Source organism: Tachypleus tridentatus, chromosome 13 (genome assembly GCF_004210375.1).
Source record: "Tachypleus tridentatus isolate NWPU-2018 chromosome 13, ASM421037v1, whole genome shotgun sequence".
Lineage (NCBI taxonomy): Eukaryota > Metazoa > Arthropoda > Merostomata > Xiphosura > Limulidae > Tachypleus > Tachypleus tridentatus.
In genome coordinates this window covers 139,814,025-139,834,210 of record NC_134837.1, presented here as the reverse complement: position 1 = coordinate 139,834,210, position 20,186 = coordinate 139,814,025, and the positions used below count along the sequence as shown (strand labels likewise).

The 20,186-nt window shown below is 32.4% G+C and overlaps 1 long non-coding RNA gene across 4 annotated transcripts; it reads left to right on the top strand.

Annotated features, from left to right (window-relative positions):
* The first annotated feature begins 972 nt into the window (after positions 1–972).
* LOC143238970 (uncharacterized) lies at positions 973–17,251 on the top strand. Of its 4 annotated transcripts, none has more exons than XR_013020868.1 (6): positions 973–1,706; positions 2,147–2,314; positions 8,386–9,262; positions 10,649–10,796; positions 12,974–15,433; positions 16,531–17,251. It is a non-coding gene; the product is annotated as an uncharacterized LOC143238970 (long non-coding RNA). The 4 variants fall into 4 exon arrangements; XR_013020867.1 differs by having other exon boundaries at positions 8,386–10,796; positions 12,974–13,078; positions 15,177–15,433; positions 16,531–17,250; XR_013020869.1 differs by having other exon boundaries at positions 8,386–10,796; positions 12,974–13,078; positions 16,531–17,249.
* The last annotated feature ends 2,935 nt before the right edge of the window (positions 17,252–20,186 follow it).

Below are 20,186 nucleotides of genomic sequence, written 5' to 3'. Positions count from 1 at the left end.
AGCGCGATGCGGGCGCAAACCCGCGACCCTCGGATTACGAGTCGCACGCCTTACGCGCTTGGCCATGCCAGGCCATGGTTAACTAACTGTCCATGCATCTTGGCACTGTGATGCATCCACACTAGTATTCAGCGAATGGACAGAGCTATTACTGTCATACTACAGCCTATACTAATGTATACGCTTTTGTATAATCTAGAAGAGAGGAGGTAAAGTGTTTGTTTTGTTCATTGGACATCAGGTGACATTTGAGTTAATTGCTCAGGTTCAAATAATATAAAATTATATATTCAAACATCTAAGCACGCCCTTTACACCCCGACACTCAGTTACACAACCCCTTTCAATCATGTGGTCAGCTTCCGATCAGTTACCTCTTTCTTTCTTTGTGAACCTGACCGAAGAATGTCGGAACGTTTGTCGCTCCTTTACGTAAAAACTTTTCTCAACCCAAACGAGCCGTTTTTACATATATATTTTTCTCTACAAGTGGGTTTTCTTGACATCACGTTCTACACTTGGTTTTCCTAATTTGGTATGCCAAGGTCGTCGTGAGAACTAGGCTGAGCATTTCAACAAGTAAACAAAACAGATTCATGGAAAAAATCTCAAGATGGATTTCAAATTCGAACTTTGTGAACTCTGACACGTACAAATCTGATACATGTAGCACTTCATCACCATGATCCTTTTGTTGAGTTGCTTTAATAATGGCAATCTGTGATAGGTTTTAACAAACTGATTTTAGAATATAATTATATATATGTCCACTTTTAACAGTTTTTATTAAAGCATCTTTACAACAGGGGTATTCGTCTGAGATACACTACAAGGTTTTTTGTTTGAAATATCTATTGTTTCATCATTTAAAATAAACAGTGAAATGAGACCTCTTGAAGACTTGATATGACTCTATGTATTATAGAAGACTGGTGTTTCATAAGTTATTATGCAGGGGTTAAAGATGTGAAAACTTTAGCTGTTATATCACATTATAATAGAGCTGTATGTACATAGGCATCTTATCACACTATAATAGCGCTGTTTTAGTTGTTATGATAATTTATACGGATATCAAAATCATTGATTATAGTATCTTGTAACACAAAAAGTGGGGGCGTTGGCCAAATGTTTCAGAAAAGGGACTTAAATGCTCTGTCATTCCATATGAAAGTTATTATACACTTAAATATAATACAGTACTTTTTCATCTAAGTAGGAGGTGTGAGTCAGCCCCATTGTATAGTTTTGGATTTTGAAGCTGTTAAACTAAGTTTGAATTTGTGCCATTTCACAAAATATTCCCCACATTTCAAGTTGTATTGTAAGACTGACATAGGAGATAATGACTGGCTGTCTGGACACAAGGGATGATGGAGAAATCTATAATAGCTTTGCAATAAATCCAAACTATAGATTCATACAAATGTAAAGTGTGAGCCCAAATAAACTACGGATTTACACTCAACATTAGTAAGAATCCATGTTAATGGTCACAAGAGTTTCTATATTGCTGTTAGTATGTATGTATGTTTGTGGTATTTGTACTGGGTATTAGTAATCTTGACTTTCGGAAACCATTAAGTTGCTCTGTGTAGAAAACCAAACTGATTGTAGCCAGGATTAAATTAAGAGCCAAGAAGTGTACAATGAAACATTTAGCAAGTTTTTGCTGTTACTGTATAAACTTCATCTAAGAAAAAGAGGTAAATATGTGTTTAGACTTTACTCATATATTTAGTTATGACTGTTTTATAGTGTATTAATTTAAAGTTAATTCTTGGAGTGCTCAGTAGTAACTTAGGAGGTTCATAACATTAAATCAGATTTTTATACCAATGATGGACATAGCACACTCATTGTGTAGTTTTGTACTCGACAACAAACCAACAAATACTTTTACTGACCTAAATTAAAAGAGTTGGTTGTGTTTCAACTAGTGTGTAGTGTGATATCCATGTAAAATATCCCTTTTATTCCTCACCTTTAAACAACATCATTGTTATTTTTTAAGGTAAAATGTTGTTGATTTCAAGAGAAAATTTTCTTTAGATAATACTGTAAACAGATAGTAAACATTTTTATTTATGGTAAAGTATTTCTATATTCTGACATTGACAGTTAATTTTTAATAACATTTGTGTAGCTCATAGTAATTCATCCTCATGTGGAGCCCAGTCATGAGGTATTAAATTGTATGAATCAAGCTGTGTTTGCTCATGCTGAGCAACATGACGACCAGGTACAACTGCAAGCAGCATATGTCACAAGTAAATATTAGAAAAAAGTGAAGCCATTGCTAGAACTTCAGCTAGTAAGTTGCATTTCTACTTATATATTTCATGTAGTAAATGAGGTTTGTGAACAGTACAGAATACCCACTCATTGTTTGTCTAATCACCATACCATAAACTATACCATTTCTTATGTGGCCTCATATCTTCTAGTAATCAATTTATTTAAGGAGTATGAGGAATTATTTAATCATGTACATAATCCAACAATTAACTATTAATAAAATAATTGATATATATATATGTTTTTAACCATGGGAAAATACAAATAATCAGTTTGTTGCTCATGTCACCATTGTCTCATAACTCATTTATTGCTTGTGTAGCATTATAAGAACAAAGATAACTTCTGAGTTCTGTAGGCTGATTAGCAAAACTCAAAGAGTCTTGAACATTGTCAGTCTCATTGAAATACAAAGAGGTTGAAAGTGTTCAGTGAGTTAGTGATTAAATGATTTAGGAGAATGCTCTTTCTGATTACATTGTGTGACATATTTTTAATTAATATTAAGTCTGATGAGAATGAGCTGTGTACTTTGAGAGAAACTAAAAATCTATTTAGAAACAAGCATGGATAAATAAATATGCTCATCTTATATTCTCATTTATAGCAATTAGAATACATTTTTTCATAAATTGGGTTGTGTCACTGTTAATCATAGTGTCAACCAGAATTCTACTGATATTTCATGAAGTTCAGCCAGTTTAGGATATTTGGCTTAGTCCTAAATATATATGAAGCTGACAAAGCAAAACAGAATTTTGCAATAAAAGTATAATAATAAAGAATGACTCAAAATAAGAAGTAATAAGCATTGTAATTAATATTGTTAATAAAAGTTAATGTAGTATATTCCTTACTGAGGGAACACAAACACTCGAACTACTGTCATAAACTTGTTTGGAAAAAGTAACCTTAGTGTAAACATGCCTGGTTTTTCTCTATTTTTCCCTAGTACATCTTTTGATAAAAGAAAACTCAGTAAGCTATCCCTATTTTCTAGCTTCTGACACAAGTAACGTCTCTGACAATATGTGAGAAACCTATAATTGTTTCAGTCAAGGACAGTAATTTTCCAATAATACAATCAAAAACTAATGTTTATGAACATAAAGAATGATAAGTAAGTAAAATTTAAATAATGCATGCAAGTGTAACAATATTGAGTGTAATACAGAGAAAACATGTTAAATATAATGTGATATATATAAGCCATTAACACACTTATTTTAACTAACCCTGTAACAAACACACAAAAGAAGTAATAAATTACATTAAATCTTCAGTAAAATCCAAAAAGTTTCTAGGAAATTCAATGAAAATAATAGTAGCGAAAAAGAAAAGAAATAGCAGTTGTTAATGTAACTAAGAAATTAATATTTTAAAGACTATTGTAAATAAACTAATGATAATGTCATACTAGAAATGGAATTGTTATATGGCAAATGTTGACGAAATATAATAATAGTAATAACTAAAGGTAACAAGATGTCAACATATTACAATTTGTTCCCTAATATTTACTCTAAACAGCATACCAAGGAAATAAATCTAGACTTCAATGTTTTTAAACAATTGATATAATCAGTAAAACTTCTAAACTCATCTTAGACAGAATATTATTGAATTTTATACTTAAAATGTGGAATATTTGAATAGTGTAAAGATATCTTACATTTGTAAAAATTATAGTGAACTTGTGTAATGCATAATAAAATCCGCCATAGATCCAGGTTTAAGCATTATCTTGCAATACATATTTGTCAACCATGTGAGTTTGTTTCTTCACAAAGATATATAACACACAAATTAGTATGAGATTATAGCCACTCCAAAATGTACTTTAGTTACCCCATATTTTCTCCAGCCATCCTCCACCTGGCTAAACCTGATGTTGAGAGCAAACATGTATTATCATCTGTATTGAGTGTTTTGTATAACTGGCAAACTAATATGAAAAATATTTATTTCCAGGTCAAACTGTCACTGTCATTATTATCATCTGTGTTGGGTGTTTAGTGTTTATGATTGTATTGAGAGTAATAAGAATTCATACATCCCATCATCAATTGCAAGGCAACTGCTCAGATGACCATGAAATGGCATGGGATGGTAGCTCTTTGACCATTACAGTAAACCCAATGGAAGTGAGCTTATCAGAAAGCCATGTTGTCACAATATTATTAATGGAAAGTTCTAAACGTTTCAGTATATATATTTTATTAATCAATCAGTAAAATGTAGTTTTGCCAAATTACATACTTATCAGTTAATAGATAGTTTACACATACAGTGTATCTATATGCATGGTATATACAGTAAGGAAAAAATGTATATATATGTATATAATATGAATGATCAGGCAAACTTAGAATAAGTCAGAATAGTTATTTTTTAACATTTTGATTACACCCTTGTATGTTCTCAAAATAAAAGAAAAAACCTTTATATGTTGTTCAAACTGTACAAAAGATATGTGGAAAAAGAACTGTTTTGTACATAGTCATGGAGCAGAGCCTCAGCATACACAAATTATTATATGATATAAATTTTAAGAATAAATGAAAGACAGCAATGTGTTTAATATAAGAAGTTATACTTTATGCATACCGTAAATTCCAGCGTATAAGTCGAAAATTTAACACCAAATTTCAAGTTTAAAAATCCATCCTCGACTTATACGGCGGTGACGTTTTTCATGACATGAATTCTAGTAAATTCAGATTTGAGAAAACCATCGCAAATCAAAATTATATGATATGACATATAGGTATTTATTTGTAAAATACTAGTAATCCTACTCAACATGAGATCAATCAAACACAAAGTCCCATTCCTCACCATTCAAATGGTCATCGTAAGGATCCTCTTCTGGAATAATGTCATGCTCCACTGATGATGAGGGGATATCGTCATCCTCTTCCCATAACATATCATCCTCCGTACCGTCCATCGCATTGGTAATTGAGCATTTTTTGAATGAGTTGACAACGATTTTTAGATCAATAGAGACCCAGGAATCTTTTACCCACTGACACACTGTAGGCAAAGATGCAGCACGCATATTTCCGGCGGCAGTGTAAGTTTTTTGACCCGATGCCATCCACTCATTCCATTTGGTGCGCATAGAATCCTTAAATGGTTTATTTAACGATACATCCAGAGGTTGCAGTACAGATGTTAATCCACCTGGAATCACCGCCATATCTGTTTTTTTCGATTTTAATGCTTTTTTTCGTAGTATCCGTTAAATGTGACTTGAACATGTCCCACACTAACAATGATATGAGTTTAAGCATGGCGCCTGGCCGACGGGCCCACACTTCGTTAATCCATTTGACACATCCACTATTGTCCATCCATCCTTTTTCTTGTTCATGAACCACGACTCCTGGCGGAAACTTGTCTTTTGGCATCGTTTTCTTTTAAATATTATCATAGGCGGCAGTTTCGTTCCATCGGCGAGGCAGGCCAATACGACGGTGAAGTGTTGTTTTTCGTGCCCTGTGGTCTTCACCAGAACTGTCTTTTCTCCTTTTTTGTTAATTGTAGTGTTGCCGACGACATCAAAAAATGGGCGTTTCGTCCATATTTCCAATGTGAGCCATATCGTATTCATTTCGTTTTCTTTGATTGATGACGAAGGTCTGGAATTGCGTGATCTTGTAGTCCAAATCTTTCGGTAGCTGTTGAGCAATTTTTGTCTTTTGACGAATGACCAGATCATGACGATGCATAAAACGAGAACACCAACTGACTGTTGCCTTAAAATCCATGCTGTCTTCTTTATTCTTAGCTGCCCATTGTAAAGCTTTCAGTCGGATAAGGGCTCTTGTTACGATTCTGCCACATTGACGTTCAGATAACACCCATGTCGCTATTTCCTTCTCTAATCTTGGCCATTTTTCTTGATTTTGACCACGATTCGCACATTTGGTTAAGGGCAATTCTTTGATAGTGTTTTCTGCCTTCCTCCAATCTCTGACCAATTTTTCACTTATGCAATAGCGCCGAGCTGTTGCGCTGTTGCTACTGTCTTTGGCTGCTTGAACGACTTTTATCTTGAATGCTGCATCATATTTCATCCTTCTTCGTGGTTGACTGGACATCTTGCTTGTTTAACGATTTATAATTATTTAAAAATTTGTCACTGAAATTTGTAACTGACATTTTGAAACTGGAAATTGAAACTGGATAGACAGTTAAAAATTCATTCAGAGCCGATTGGTCAGCTAATTTCCAAGCTAAGGGTAGCAAGGTTAGACACACCAGATAAAAGAAAATCAATAAATTTGTCTAGACAGGAATACCGTAAGGTGCATAAAACGTGACACTTCTTCTTTTAGTGAAAGCCTTATTTGTCGAGCAAGCATGTCATGTTGGCCAATCAACGCAGATTTCTCACTTTACTTTGGCAAACGAAACGTCACGTAAGTGAAAGCGCGGCGAAGCGCATGAATGAGTCAGCAAAAATGAATTCTCAGAACACGTAGTGACAGAACTTTTGCTCTCTGTTGTAAAGTGCAAATCTGTCATTTTTATGCCGACCAGAGGCGAGGCGTAGCTAGTCACAGCGGATAATAAGAATTCTTGAAAATGGCGCCGTCTGACAAAGTCTGCTGATGACGCAGGTGATTATTGAATATCACTTCCTTAGCTACACCTCGCCGCTCATGCCGACTGAAATATTCCGACCAAGCGATTTGAGCCAGAGAAGGGGGTTGACTTATACGGCAGTACATGTCAAAATCATGATTTTTAGGCCAAACTTATAGACCTCGACTTATACGCCGGAATTTACGGTATATACACTGACATCAAAAAACACTATGATGTGTTTTGTACAAATACAGTGTGTTGTACAAATACACTCTGTAAACATCAAGAAATAGGCTCATAAGGTAGATAGATTAATTGTGTTGAAGAAAATACAACACATCAATTCAATGTAAAATAGTTGGGTTGATCTTTTGCATTAGACCAACGTCTAAAAATACATTGAATTCAGCCAAAACTGTTGTAGTAGCATGTCAAACATGAATGTGTTAGGTATTTTGGAAAAAAATGTAGAGGATCATGTATGTTACAGTGGCTTTATTGTACGTGCTTTGGCCATGTGAACAGATACCATCTGTGAGGTCTGTGCAGTCTGCTCTCCATGAAGGGCCTGGTGCATGTCATTCTCAAGAATGTTCAACCATTCTTTCACTTACAATATTCTTTCAACTCCAGAATACTGAGAATTTGATGATAAATATATAACTCTTGTATTATCTATTGTCAAAATCATTCTTGAACATGGGTTTAGAAGCATGAAGATAATCAGCATGGAATTGTGGAGAATGTTATAGTGTAGATCCAGGGACAGGAAGACAAACAAATTGATCATGATTGTGTTGTACTAATGTAGATGGAGTTGTGGACGATATTATAGAGTGGGTCACGCTCTGTTATTTGGGCACAATATTTTGTGTTATTAAGAGTTGTATATTACCATGACCTTAAATATCAATGGATATGTACTGTAAGGTATAGCAGTTTTCTAACCGAAGTCAGTATGTTATGCTAACAGAAAAATGATCTCTGATAAGAAGCGCATTATATTCATGTGTGATTCCAAAGTAAAATATCAGTGTTGTGGATTGGCTGAGATAAAATCCAGTTCATAATATAATTTAATATTTTTAGGATTGTCTGAAAAGGTTAGTTTTAAAAAACTATGAGGTTAGCATTCCATCTGTTTTAAGTACCAAAATTTTCAAAACAACAATAAAGGGGAACTAGATATGCCTGTCAGCTGATAATTAAGAGAATACTTCACGGAATGTAAACTGTTATAGTTTTATTAAGTTGTATCTTGACATATGTGTTATTTCAATTTAGTTTATACAGTTAAGATAAAATGAGGTTGAAGTGATATATTATGTGGCATTTTATTTTATGTGAAAACCATTCACTTTAGAAAGAAGTGTAAACTCATTTATTCATATGAAAATATTACAAAATATTTTATGTTGAAATGTAATTTTAAAGTGCAGACTTTGAAAACAAAAATATTTTGTCATATTTGTCTTCTTTTTTTCCAACAAGTCCAAGAAATTTCAACATCTCAGAAAGAACAAACTGAAGATAGTGACAGCTTGGATGATGGTCGTTGTTACCAAGAAGATGGAGCTGACAGTTCTGAAGAAGTGACTGAAAAACCTAAAGCTCTGGGGCTAGATTGCAACAACTTCAAACTTAAAATTTACGTTACAGACAGCTAAGCTGCCACCCATGCAATAATAACTTTACAATGCAATTCACTTAGTGTCGTGTATCGGTGGCAGCCGCTTCATATTGGATGCATTCCTACATGACACATAGTGGAAACCAGTGACATGTTTTAAACAAAGCTATTTTATTGTTTCATCAGCTTGGTAAAGATGGCTCTCATTCATCCTTTAAAAGGAAAAAAAAAACATTATTGAGAAAATGAGGTTATTTTTGCGGTTGTCATGAAACAGATGCTAGATTTTAGAATGGTATAAAAGGAAAATCAAACATCAGTTTCCTGTCTCAAAGTAATAAAGTTAAGTCTTTTTGTCATTGACATTTTTGACAATACAGTTTCTTTAGTTTCTTATAATTTGTTCAGTTCATTGTTCAAGAGATATCCTACAATAATCGTTTCTCATCCAATAATTATTTAGAATAACTAAATTAGATGATTCCTTTCAGTATTTTTATTCTTCCGTGTCACTTATAGCTACAACCCACCGATCTCCCAGTGAAACTTTTAAAAGTACAAATATATTTTTCTGACTTCTCATTGTCTACTTTTGCAGAGACTAGTTCAAAACAAAGTTTAATGACCTATTCATGAAAATATAAAGATTTTGCATCATGTTCAATTGGAGGGGAGAATTCAGACTATGAAGAAAATTATCAGAAGTTCCATAGTAAAATCTCTGTCATCTCAGATATGGTAATGGAAATTGTATAGATGGGTATACAAATTCACATTTATTATTGGTGAACTATGAATTTATAAATCTAACATCTGTCATTTGGATTTCTAAAACCATAATTTTCACTATATTTTTACAAAAGGAACCTTCACTATTTCTATGGCCCACTGGGAGGTCAGGGTGTATGTCTCATTAAAATTGCGAGTTTTTTGTTGTTATTGTTCATATTATTTGATATATTTAAATTATTATTTTTAACACTGATTTAAATTTAATGTAGGTAATAAACCAGTAAACATTTTTACTTATTAGACTGCTGCATCTTTTCAACTGGAATATAGGTTGTGATTATAGTTGGTGAAGGATAAGCAACTCATTAGTTAATAGTGAATACTCTAGTTTTCCTGTAGACTTCTGAACCATGTTACATGTATAGAAACTTGAACATTTAAAGTTACTGCAGCCTATAATGACAATGCAAGGCTATATGAACATGCATATCCTGAATTTCCTGCAATTCTTTTCAAAGACATGCCTTTGTATGCATCTTTATCAGACTGTAAAATGATTATTAATGTAATACCTAGGATTACTCTTTCCTTTATTCCATTAAATAATGTAACTTTTAATGACGTTTAATAAACTTTGTCTGTGTGTTAGTTATAAGTTGTTGAAGAGTTTCAAAGGAGGTTCTTTACAACGATGCATGAAGTAAACTTTAGTAAGTAATGGGTCACATCAGGAGAAAGCTTGTTTAGCAAATATTTTCTTGTAAATTTAATCAAATTCAATTATATTATGATCAAGTTTTCTCTTGTTGTGAGGGTATTTTAAGCAGTGTAGACATGGTACAGGTTTTGGCTTTTATGGACTGCACCTGCCAGTTTCTAGAGTGGGGTAATGTTTGGGTTTCTATAGCAAGGGTTTCTTGGGGTCAGAATAGACTGAAACACTGTCCTATTCTAGAAATAGGCAGTAGCAACCTTTCAAAGTGAAAAATCTACCAACTTTTCTGTGAAATTGTTGTATGCGCATGAAAAAAAAGGAATTTCTGAACAAAAGGAAGCATTTACTCATTTGTTAGCTTTGTAAACTTAGATTATGTATGTTTGGATGAGTTGTAATAAATGAAAAAGGTACAAGGGTACGTGTATTTATATTTAGTTGGATGTTGCTCTATAGTAGAATTCAGTTATGGTGATTTGAAATTTCTCATGTAAGAACTTGTTTGACATTTTTCATTTTAACAATCACAACACTTGTTCTGTCAATTGTACATAGGTACCATTTTGCTTTAGTGAGTGGTACAATATCTTAAGTTACATTGTTATTTAGAGAATGCTTTTTTGTGTTGTGATATAAATGATCATATGTTCGAAAACATTCTTTATTCTCTGTTATAGAAAGCTGCTTTCATCATTCAAGCATATAACTAGAGCTGGTTTCCTGGTTATTAAAACAATAAGTAATTTTTTCCTGAAGGTGGACTGGTGCAAAATGTATTTTCTACTAAACAGTATACTGATCTACTTAATGTTTTGCCTTTTTTTGGTGAGTGTAAATTTGTAATTAATTTGTCAATATAATTATTCAGGTAGGTATTGGATAGATGTTCTGTGACTCAGAAGAATGTTGTTGTAATTTGTGTTAAAATTTTAAGTATCTGGTTTACTGTCTTTGTTTAATTAAAATCTTGAATATTGATTAGGTTTTGTTAGTGTCATGCTAATATGTATGTGTAAATACATACACACAGTACGATATAATTAAATAAGTTGCAGTTTAATTTTAATTTCTGTGAAAAACCTGGATGAATTTCATCATCTAGGTAAATTTTGTAGACATTTTTATTAAGATAAATATACTGAAACTCTTGGTTTTGATTATGAAAGATTCATTACAGTTTTATTGTTGTAATATTCATTTGTGTATTGAATATTGTTGAATTTGCAATAACCAGAATCCCCACTATGGATTATTTTGTTAGTTTGTAACCTAAGTAAAAAATTCTGAATGAACAATATTCAGGTATTACCTCCGAATTTATATAATAATAAAAAAGGTACCTTGCAAAAATTTGAAACATTTATAATATTGGATCAAATATATAATCGTTCACGTACCTGATCATTTTTATAAAGTTTATAAGCATTTTATGTTTCACAATTCAAGTGTTACAAGTATAGATATTTATTACTAGAACATTAAATAAAGAAAACTGATATCTCCCTGTAAATAACAGGTGCACGTCGGATTTTGTAGAAGAGATTGTTTAAAACATTGTTAAATTATTATGATTGCTCTTGGTTAAGTGTTTTTTAAATGGTGGGTTGTGAGCAGGTTTCCAGGAGGAACATTAGCAGTTTGTGCAGATTCAACTCTGTTTTGAGTCTTCCAGGTATCTGAGAAGTACACACATTACCTTTGTCATGGATTATGATGAATTTTGCCAACAAACATAAAGTCTCACCCTTGTAGAGGTAATGAGGTCATGACGATCAAAGTCCAAACACCTGGATTATCTGACAAATCCGGCTGAGATACATTGCTTTAGTTTGCCACTGCTAAAATAGTGATGGCTAGCTCAGAATAGCCATTAGGTAACTTTGCATGAAGTTCAAACCAAACCAATTTCATGCTTTTATTATGCTTTTAATCTGTAGCTTAAAAATCTGATTTGTCAATCAATAAAATAAAATTGATAATCATATCAATTCAATTAACTAATGTGAGTCACACCATAACTGAAAATATAAACAATATCGAAACCACTAGTATGTCTATTGTATCCCAGCTGGCCTGATAAGCTTTGGTACTGAGTGAAAGCTTTATTTGCACTGGATTTAATAATTATGGATATCCTTCTTTGATTTCATCCATAAGTTGTTAGACACTATTTCTGTTCTTAATAACTCTCAACTTTATTAGCTTTTCAAAAAAAGAGTTCAATCTTACTAAATGAGATTGGCATACGTTATAACATACTAACTGGTCAGCATATAAACTCTCAGCTATTACTCGTGTTAATAAAAGGAGAGCTACTTGCCAGCTCGTCAGAACTCCACATGTTACCAGTTTATATGATGGTGGATTTATTACCTTACCTACTCCTAAGACAACAAATTCCATAACATACCAAGGCATGAGTAGAAAAACTACAGTATTTTATTTTGTATGAACAGAAATCCCTACTGTGTCAACACAGGTGAATAGATCTCTATACCTTATAAAATCATAGTAGGAATAATTCATACCCCAATGTTACAATGTTTTTTTTCTAAGACGATGTGTGTGTGTGTGTGTTTTAACCTCGTATGTTAAAGCATGCATATCCTAGTTGTCAAACCCAGTGCTGTATTTAGGTAGGGGGCTCAGCCCCAGAGACCATTGATAATTTTAATCTATGTAAAATTGCATGGGATGTATGGCTCACAAAAAAGTATTAGTCCCTAGCCTTTCAGAACTTTAAATCTGCCACTGGTCAAACTATCTGTAATCAGTCAAACAAATAGTACAATTTTTAGTGTCATATTGTGACACTACATTCATAGTGTACAACGTGTTTTTTTTTTCTTGTATTATACCACATAATCTTTTACTTCTCCTTCATTAAAATTCATCTCCAACACTCATCAGTTTCTACAATGAACAATTCAGCCTCCATTCTTTAAACATCAGTGCCTAACTGCTTGTTATAAATGATCTTACTGTTTTTCTGTTTATTACAGTTGTGAATATTCTTCATGGAGCTGTTTGGTAGAAGTTCAAGCATTTACCATGATATTGTGTCTGAGCTCGTGGGTTGTATGTAATGTAGATTTTATCTTTCACAGGTAAGAAATAGCAAATAACATCGGATGAAGAATTGTTTTGTATCATATTACAAGATACGGCTTGTACAATGAGTAATATTTTTTAGAACAGGTATGAAGTTTCGATCCACTGGTGCAATTATTCTTTGGCACACAAGTTGCAGTATAGTTAATCTGTAAGTAAACTAAACGAAAGGATTAAAGAACTGTCTTGCAAGTTTTTAGTAGTCTCTACGTAGTTTTCTGAAATCAAAACTTTAATAGTTCATCTCTCTTTAACTGTGCCGTTAATATTCTGTCGCAAGAGAGCCGAGATCCAACAAGCATTATTTTCCCTTGTAGAAAAACCAACTTGCAAGTCATAATTTTCCATTCTGTAAATACATTTTCCCACTGTTATCATCAGGTACATGACATCAGCTTGTTCAAACGCTGTATATTTCTGATAAAGTTTTGTTCCTTACCGACACAACCTGACTCCAGTGTTTTATTTTCTATTCATTGATAAAAGGGTAGCCCAAGAGTTGGTGTGGGTGGTGATGATTAGCTGCCTTTTCTCTAGTCTCACACTTCTAAATTAAGGATGGCTAGTGCAGACAGCCCTTGTGTAGCTTTGCACAAAATTCAAAACAAATCAAACCAAATCTTTTCAATAATTACATCTTTCTGCAGTCAATAAGCAGTCTGAATGTAGACCATTGTTTAAGAACATTTAATTTAGGTGTTTATGTTAAATATAAAAGACTTGAATATGACAGACACATAAGACGTTGTAGTGAACATAATTATTATTATTATCTTTAGCAATATATTAAGATATAAATAATATGAATCTAAATTATGATGGAATAAGTTAATTCCATAATTGATTATGGCCGAAGCTTTATAATTTCATTATTTTTTTCACTCTTTTATATTATCTTGAACGAATATGTGGCAGAGTGAACTAGGATTTGCTTTTAAATACACTGAAATCAATGCACTAGTGTCTTGTTTGGTATTAGAATTTGAAAGGGGAAAAAGAAGAGTAATGGAGTGGAAATTCTTGTGTATTAATGCTTTTGTACATAGTTTTTGCTGTGGAGGAAGGCTGAAATTTTGAAATTGCTATTGGAATCTAATCAATACAGCTGTGTTGCTCTTAGAGACAGGTGTAATGACACGAGAAAAATTGATCATTTCAGTGTATGATATAGATATCTCCAGAGGTAAAAACAACAAAGGTTTGACATAATGTACTAAATTGTTTTAGTGTTACTGTTATACTACAAATGTGAACAGACAATCATAGATTGAGCTGTCTTTGGTAGCACGTAAGCTGCTAAAAGCAGTTTCTTGTACTTACAATCTTTCCCTATAAAATTGGCATGTCTAGCCAAGCACAACTACTTTGCAACTTCTTCCTACACTACTGTGTGGGGAAAGTATTCAGAGTAGGTCTGATAGGAGTATTCTGGAGATAGAAGGATTACTTCATACATGTATTTCTTTAAAAACATTTGCTGTCATTAAGAAGAGTCAAAAATGATATTGAAGTTTACAAAATTATCTGAGGGATTAATAAAATAATAGCCTCTGATTTCTGTGTGTTGGATTTGAATGAAAACAGAATGAAATTTTAAGATCTTAAAAAAAAATTTTGAGTTCCAGTTAATACAGTTTGGGTTTTTCTTAAAGGGTGGTTGGCTTAAGGCAAAAGTTGTCATTGGCAGTAGTGGAGGCTGACACTTTAAAAAGAAGGGAATTGATTACTTTTTAAGGACAGACAGAGGGCAAGTTTAAATTTTCACTTTTTTTTTAAGGTTAAGTGTACGAGAACAGCCTTGAAGAATCAAATTCTTTGTTCATACATTTGTATAGCTTCATGTACAGAAATTTTTAAACCTCATTTACAGTTGAGTATTTTTGTTTGGATGTAAAGACAACTCTTGAATCTTTTACTGCTTTATGTTGAAGTTTGTAAATTACTGTACAAAATCTAATTTTACTGTATAAATGAATAGAAAGGAACTGCTTAGTGTCAAATCATTACAGTAATTTTTACTCTCTGAATGTGAGTTACTGTCAAGAGAAATGAATTATAATTTTACTAAATATCTTAAATGGCTTTGCTAACAAGGGATTTTATCAGCTGTCTGGTCAGTGGAACAACCGTGTTATAATTCCAATGATTCTGATATTGAAGAGTAAAATACCACATGACAGAATTAATATGACCAAGTTTGCAGGAATTCAGGTTCAACTCGTATGTAACATTTTATATTGGGCATTATTACTGTTCTTGAGACCACAAGAAATTCTGGAAATGCTCAGTTGGTTGAGCATTCTCAGCTGTCAGCTAAGCCTCATTTGGAATTAGGTCAAGATTTACAAACCGTAAGTTTACAACTGTGTTTTCATCATTATTCTTACATCTAGGTGTTGTTTTTTTTCATGTCATTTATCTCATTATTAAGCTATTTACAACTTTGTCTATATTGGTATTATCAATATTTATATTTTTAATTTTTTGATATTCTTAAGTTACTAACTTTTTTATTTACATGAGAAAATCACAAAAATAATTGTGCTCATAAGTCTTTTACTTGTCTAAAAATTATGGTAAAAAAATTCGAATCTGAGTTACTTGTGAATATGTAAAAATGACAGCTCGTTATTTTATAAATAAATACATAGTGAATATTTATATACCATAATCCTTAGAAAATCATTATTTTCAAATGTCTTCAATCTGAACTGAACAGGTTGAGTTTCACAAGACCAAATTTGTATTATTTAATCTTATAATCGTACTCATCTTTTAGCTAATAAAATGCCAAATCTACTTTTCAGATTTTCCATTTATATGTTTGTAAAATTTAATTTTAATGCAAAATTGAATCTTAATCATTATTAAATAGGTTGGACATATTGATTATTATAACAGTTGTTTATTATTTCAAGTAAAATATTGTACAATTTAACTAAATTGTGAATCAGCTTCTACAAAAATGAAAACTGTGAGTAGCAAAATTTTAAGTTAATAATTAAAAGACAGTAAATGCATCTTTGTGACAGTGTTTGTCTTTTTTGTTTCAAATAATGGTGGAAGAATATTTAGTATCAGTTTTCCTCAACTGTACACATTTACAGACTTTATAGAACATTTTCATAATTTATTTTTTCTCACTAGATGGCATAATTAAATAATTGCAATAAACTATGTGTTTTATACATGTTACTGTCATATATTCTTTAAATATGCCAAATTTATTTCTGGCTCTTTTAATAGCTGTTCTGACTTTCGTCTAAAAATGGATAACTATTAATATTTAGACAAAATATTGCTTCAGTAAATTGCCAATGCATGGAAGTTAATGGGCTAGCATATTTTTATTGCATTATTAAAGATTTATATATGTATCTGTTTATTTACATTAAATTTTGATATTACATTTAAAAAAAATGTTTAACTTTTGATATATTTTTAACAGGCGAACAATTTTACTAAAGCCAATGTTTACAGTAAGTCAAGTGTTATTGTGAAACAAGTATGAATTTTGCAAGAGCAAGCAAGAAAAGTTTTGGTACAAACTAAAACTAATTTCGACATTTATCATGTGGCCTGTAATTTTCATAAAGTACCTGACACAATCTGTTATTTGTACCAAATGTCATCTGGTCATCAATACTTGATTATCAGTCGTGAAGTAAGTTAAGATTGTTGAAGTTGTTTTTTTTCTAACTGCTACGTACAGAGCCTGAAGTAGAATGAGACAGTAGTGAGGAGTGACAAAATAACTAAAAAGAAAGCTTGCTGTTATCATAGCCTGATCATGGTATTAAATTGCCTAATTACAGCCCTGCTGGTATGAAGATTTACCAAAGTACACTGTCAGCTTTCTAAATGTTATGTTCATTGTAGTAAAAAATCTGACACCAGTGAAGAAAGTTTTATTTAGCAAAGAGTTCTTGATTCACAGTGATAACTAGTTGTATTTATTATGAAACATTAGGTTAATAGTAAACGTTAAAGAAAACATGTCTTTGTATATAAAATACAAGATTAATGTTTAAAAATATTTTAACCGTTTCCACGGTTAAGAGGTTTCAAGTGTAAACCTACATGCCAAAATTACTAATTTCATTTAAATTTTCAAAACTAACTCATTTCAACAATTGATTGCTTTTTATTTTGTGAAATATTTTTGGTGTGAATTGCAAATAAAAATGTATGTAAACTTACATGTCTATGCAGTTTCAGTCACATATTTATTTATTGTAGATGTTTTATCCTATTTCAAAGGATTGGTGTGTTTTTTATTGATAAGAAACTTGTCCCTTTATAGTGCCAGTTAGCTATGCTTTGTATGTCAGGATTTTCCCTTGTTTTTGATTTATTATTAGAAGCCTTCATTCTCGCCATAGCTTATCTGAATTAAACACTACTAAATTATACCTTTGAAAATAGCTACATAGAATGTTTAAGTCCCTATGGACAGAGCTTATTATAAAATATTAACACCAGTGTTCAATAAAATGGTTGAAGGAAGCTTAGAAGACTTAGTAACTAAAAGCTAGGAATTTATTTAACAGTTTGTCTTTGTATTTGTTCTTCATTACGGAAAATTTTCGGAGTGAGCAACGTGAAAACAAGCTTTTCCAAATAAAACCATCCATTGGACTTTGGCCATTTTGCTTCCATAAGGATTGGAAAGAGGAAGTTGTTCTAACTAGACTCTGCATTTGGCACAATTTTTTAACTCATCGTTTTCTTCACTGGACTGATGCACCAATGTGTTATCTGTGTAACACTCAGCTCACAATATGCCACATCTTACTGTCTTGCCGTCATTACTACTCTCAATGATGGCACCATTTCAAACATGTTCTGTCCCAATGTTTATCTGTGTAATTAGACAATGGCAATGGCACATTGGCAATGGTGACGCTGTTCACTTTAGAAATGTTTTTAGTTTTTTAAGAAGCTATTAATATTTTTAATGCTATTTAAGTTTTTGATTTATACATTAGACCTGTTTTTAATGTGATTCCCTCTTAAGAATTAAAGTACATCTAGTTTGATTTGAAATTAGAAAATGGCCATAACATCAAATAACTCAAAAGGACTGGAAAGGTGACTTATGCTGATTTTTGAACTTAACTTCCCAGGATGACTAACAGGTATGATAATTACAATTATGCTACAGAAAGTCCTTTACAATTGTATTATTTATTTTACCATCATTTCCTTTTATGAATTTTAACTTTTTACCAGATGTTTGGCACAGATAGCCCAGTTGCTTTGCATCATAAAACACCAAACCAAACAACCAAAGTCAAAAATTAATTTCCAGCTGCTTAAAAAAAAATAATCGAAAAACAATGGAAAGTAAATCTACAGGTGAAACATCAATTTTAATAATGCAGAGATGCCAACCATTATGATTTGAGCATAACCATTGCAATTTTGGTGTATACATTACTACTATATGCCCATACAGACAAATATTACTACTTTATGCAACTCCCAAATTATTATATATTATATAGGCCTATACAATAAAGTGATAAATTGTTCCCCCAGGGCTTGAAAGGGGTGAATAGAAAATTTCTAGTGAGATATAAATTATTATGATAATAAACAAAAAACATAGTCCAAATGGCTACTTGCAATAATCATGTTTGTGCAGAAGTGATGTTCATGCAATTCTTCATTGCTCATAATTTACCCCTAGCTGTAGCCCATCATGCAGTTCATATATTCAGAAAAGTGTTCCCAGACTCTAATATAGCAAAAAATTATGGCTGTGTTAGAACCAAAACTAAGCCATTGTACAAATGTTGGGTTGTGAAGATGACAAAATGATTTCAAGCATATTTTCTAACAGTGTTTACAGTTTAGCAACAGATGGATCCACAGACATGGATGACTCAAAACTGTATCCAGTGGTTGTACGATATCTTGACCCTTTGCTTGGAAAAATTGTTTGTTCTCTTTTGACAATTGTGGAATGGAAAGAAGCTTCAACGGGAGAGAATATTTTCAAGCTTTTGGACCACGAACTCACAAAGAGGAAAATTCCATGGGAAAACTGTCATAGTTTTTCTTCAGACAGTGTTTCAGTTATGTCTGGTATAGGTGAAGGTGTGATGGGACACATCTCAAGACGACAGCCTAGCATTTACTGCTGTGCCTGTCACCTCATGAATATTGCTGCCCAGAAAGCTTCCAGAGAACTGCTCTGCCCAGTTTCTGATACATTGATAGATATCTACTATTATCTTCTAGCAGAAAACATTTCAAAGAGTTTCAAGGATTGTATGACAAAGAAACAAGAAAAATTCTACAACTTGTGAACACAATATGGCTATTACTTGGGGTGTGCCTCAACAGAATATTGGACTTGTGGAAGCCATTGAAGAAGTATTTTCACTGTGAAAAGGAAAAACTAGATTAAAAAAGATCTAAACATAAGCTCAGTCAGGCAGCAAGACTTTAACAGTCAGGATATCCTGTCAGCCACACAAGGACACAAGACAACAGTCTCCAAAAGCAAAGAAACATTTGATATAACTCAATATATGTTTAGGCAGTCTGACCTTGAACTAAAGAAGAGACAATCAATGAAAAAAGAATAGAATGAAAGCTAGCAAGAAAGTAACCAAGAAAAGTTATGCGCAGAGCAAGTTAGATAAGATAACAGTTTTCTTGGACAACAAAATGAATTTATTTTGTCTTTTTCTTCAGTCTACAATTCCTCCATTTGAGCAAGCCAATTTCATATTGCAAAGAGAAGAACCTTACATACACATTATGCATAGAACTCTGATTACACAAGTTAAAAATATACTTGTCAGATACATCAAGCCAGAATATCTTGAAGGCAACATCACTGAACTTGACTACAACAATGAATCCTTACACAAATCTGATGAGACAGTTTCTGTTGGAAATGCTGCCAAGAAATACATTGTTAAATATGAAAAAGACCTGGACCTGATCAGCTTCTACACCAGTGTGAAGAAATACTATATTGCAGCTACAAATTACATGATGAAACATTTCCCTGTAAATGATGAATTTCTGATTCACGAAGAAATTGCTGATCCAAAACTGAAAGTCCGCAAAGATTTCTCTTCTCTACGC